Source organism: Mastomys coucha, unplaced genomic scaffold, assembly GCF_008632895.1.
Source record: "Mastomys coucha isolate ucsf_1 unplaced genomic scaffold, UCSF_Mcou_1 pScaffold5, whole genome shotgun sequence".
NCBI classification, from domain to species: Eukaryota; Metazoa; Chordata; class Mammalia; order Rodentia; family Muridae; genus Mastomys; species Mastomys coucha.
This window is the reverse complement of record NW_022196911.1, coordinates 72,741,755-72,745,769: the sequence shown is the minus strand read 5'-3', so window position 1 is coordinate 72,745,769 and position 4,015 is coordinate 72,741,755.

Sequence of the window (4,015 nt, the reverse complement as noted above, 5' to 3'; positions counted from 1 at the left end):
CTGATTCTATTAGACCCCGCCTTGCTACAGAGAGCCACGCCTCTCTCGGCCCACCTCCTGCTAATAGCCACACCTCTCTCCAAGTTCCAGTTACGCTGGAAGTCCCGCCTCCAGAGACTGAAGATGAAGCTGCTGATTGGGCCAAGTTGCTGACCAACTTGGGGGAGGGGGTTTGCTTTACCTATCTATCTGTTTGCTTGTAACAAAGAGAATTCAATGAATGATGGCAGACTGTAAGCACACCATGTGTTGGTCTAATTTTTTCAAACCCTTCCTGCATTTCCAGTACCCTTAATTATTCAGGCCCTGACCCCTATTCCAGACGACCCACTCATATGAGTGGCTGCAGGCAGCTACAGTTTTGTTTTTGGTAAAGGAGGTTACTTCATAATGAAGATGGGGTCAACTAATTAAGAGCACATGGCATTCTTAAAATATTTATATATCTAATAATTGAGTTTCAGTATATAAGAAGCAAAACCTGATATTTCAAATCCATAAAGATAGAAAGTATATTAGTAGCTGCCTGGGGTCAGAGGACTTTCAGGGGGAAGGCAGAGATTCATGGGGTCGTGATTGACATGCGTTGGAAGTAAAATCCTGACTATAAACTACTGAGTTGCATATTTTCAATGGTAAACTTCATGTGAATTACATCTCAGTGCAGTTGTTTTGTGTGCATTTTTATGTAGTGGAGGGTTGCATATATGTGCTTGTGGAAGCCAGAGAACAACCTTCATTAGGTAACATCCTCTCTTTCTCTCTCTGTTTCTCTGTCTCTCTTTCTTATAGAACTCACCAGGGTAGATAGGATAAGCCTAGCCTAACTATTGCCATCTCTCCCAATGCCAGCATTATAAGTACATATCTGGCTTTTGTTTTTGAAACATGGTTTCTGGGGATTATATTCAGCTCTTCATACTTGCTAGACAAGCACTTTATCTTCAATACAGTTACTTTCAAAAAATGAAAAGAATTTAGTTTGGTGTGGTGGTACTCCGGAGGCAGATGGAGGCAGATCTCTGAGAGTTTCAAGTCAGCCAGAATTACATGGTAAGATCCTATCTTTTATTAGGTGGGGGTGGGGGGGGGAGAGAAAGAGAGGTACATAAGAGGTGTCATATTAGGTATTAATCAATATCCACACAAAGATATAGACACATCAGAACTGGTCAATACGTGGATAAACACAATACCATAATTTTTTTTTTAAGATTTATTTTATGCACGTGGGTGCTTTGCCTGCCTATATGTATGTGCACCACCTACATACCTGGAGCTGTTGGGAGGCCAGAAGGTCGTGCTAGGTCCCCTGGAGCTGGGATTCCAGAGCTGTGAGGCACCTTGTGAGTGGTAAGAGTTGAATATTGGTCCTTGGCCTTCTCTCCACCTCCCAATATTTATTTAAAAGGAAAAAAAATCTTTTAAAATCTTTTGTTTAAAGTCATGGTATTGCACACCTGCAATCCCACTGTCAGGAGGCAAATACAGAAGGGTCCCCCTAAGGTTGAGGCCAATCTGGCCTACATGGTGGGCTCCAGTCCAACTGGACCTACATATCAAGACCTTGCCTCAGGAAACAAGAGGATGGAGTTAGTAAGTGGCTAAGGTAACTGGCTGCTCTTCCAGAGATCCTACATTCAATTCCCAGCACCCATGTGGCAGCTCACTAACTGTAGTCCCAGAGGATCTGAGGCCCTCTTCTGATGTGCAGATGTTCATGCAGACAAACACCCATATACATAAAATACATAGATAACGCTTAAACAGAACAATAAAACCCACCAAAACGTGATTAAAGCGAAAGTAGTCATTATTTTGTCCCCCTTGACAAATAGCACAAGCATAGCACTACTGTACATGACTAGAAATGTGTTTTACATTATAAACAAAGTAGTAAAGTGGGTTTGCATGTGTACCTGTTTTGGATGTTGGAAAACAGACGTAGGGCTTCACACATGCTAGGCAAGTACCCTACTGCTGACTCACACCCCTCAAAGGTGGATGAATTAAAGGTGTACAGTAGAGGGCTGGTGAATGCAGTGAATGCAGCTCAGTGGATGGAGTGTCGCACATTCACTTGCCTACATAGTATATACTGGGCATGATGGTACATGACTGCAATCCCAGCAGTGTAGGGGTGATCAGGAGGCTCAGAAGTTCAAGGTCATCCTACAGAGATTCCAGAGTAAAACCTTAGAAAACTATAAGCATAGAATATGGTTAATATAAATGAAGGCTGGATCATAAATCCAAGTATAAGATTTTCTCCATTAATGCAAAACAAGGCACAATAGTGTCTGGGAGTGGGTAGTGAACAGAGAACATAGGGGGAAAACGGAGAGCAAGTGTTTCTAACCTGTGATGGTTCTTCTCAGACATTAACTGGACTACATCTGGAATGAACTACAATCCAGAAATGAAGGGCACACCATGATCTGGATCTTAAGCCTGGAAGATTCAAGCTTCTCATCTGGATTGATACAAGCCTTTAATCCAGATCTTGAGGATATAAGAATTGAGCAAACAGGGACACCTCATAAAAATACCAAGGAGCAAAGAATATCCATTAAGTCAAAAGACAGAGCTTCAGAAGGGTTTACTGAGCAAACATCAGTCCCCAGGAGATGCCCAAATTGTGGGGAGTAATGCCCAGTCAGGCACAGAAGTCAATGGAAACAAAAGACAATGGGCTCCACCAATGACAGATAACCAACTCATGCTGTAAACCTATGTACTGGGAAGGTATAAAAAGTGTGTGTGCTTTTGTTCCTGGGTGTCGCCTTTGCTCCGCCTTTGCTCCGAATGCAAGACGACCCCAGTGTATTGGATCAATAAAAACCTCATGCTAATCGCATCGATCTACATCCCTGTTTCTTCGAGAGTGGGACACCCACACCAAATTTAACAAGGACACCCTTAATCTGGGCCATATCTGCCACGGGCTGGATTAACCCTCGGAAGAAATAGGGTCCTGGTACTCAGGTGGGCAAGAAGTCGGTGGATTAGACACAAGGGAGTGTTGGATCTGAGTGTATTTTCACAAAGTGAGCATCAGGCTTTTATAGTCATATACAGAAGAAAAAAAAAAGAAGTTAGATAATATGTCAGGGTAATTGTCAGGAACCAGGCAGGCAGTGGCCACATCAAAGTCAGCTTGATCTTAGCAGCCAGGTGAGAATGATTCCTTCTGAAGAGCAGTTGGTGCTCTTACCCACTGAGCCACCTCACCAGCCCTAAACTAATCCTCTGGGTGTGTCGGAGGTAAGCACCAGGAGATCCCATTCTTGCAGCTCTTGGGAATGACTTCAGCTGTAATTTTAAGCATTTGTGACAGTCATCCATTTGGCTGGGGAGCCCACTAGCTTCCCTCTATTATGTAAAGTAGTCTGCCATATGTGACTGCTATAAGAATTCTAATCTTTGTTGACAGTAAACTCTTCTCTGGAGACAATTTGTCTGATTAAGTAGCATGCTTGTGAAATTCCAAGCTGACAACAGCTCAAGACCAATTAGGATGCTGGAACACTGTGGGGGCCAGGAAACAAAGTTTGGCTTGGAGCACCTCTATTCCTATAATAAAACAATACAGAAAGAAAGCATGCAAAACTCTCCACAACTATCACAAAAACAAATCTTGGACACATCCCTTTTAGAAGATGCCAAAGAATTCCAGGAGGCTAACTTCCTTGAAGTTTTTCGCCTCTGTGGGCTACTGCAGTGGGCGTGGCACATATCTTCTGCTGGACCTAGATAAGGACAAGGGAAGGAAGCCCTTTGTTCACTATTGGTCAGCTTGCACTCACTCTGTTGGAATCTACTTCTTCAGGATTCTAGCTTCTACAGAAGACCAGCTGAGATGCCCAGCTTCATAGGACTAAGCTGCTACTAGATTCTTGGACTTTCCATTCACAGCTTAGATTGTTAGGTTAGTTGGACTGTAGCCTGCAAGTCATTGAGATTGAGAAAGAGAGAGAGAGAGAGATTGAGGGAGATAGAGAGAGAGAGAGAGAGA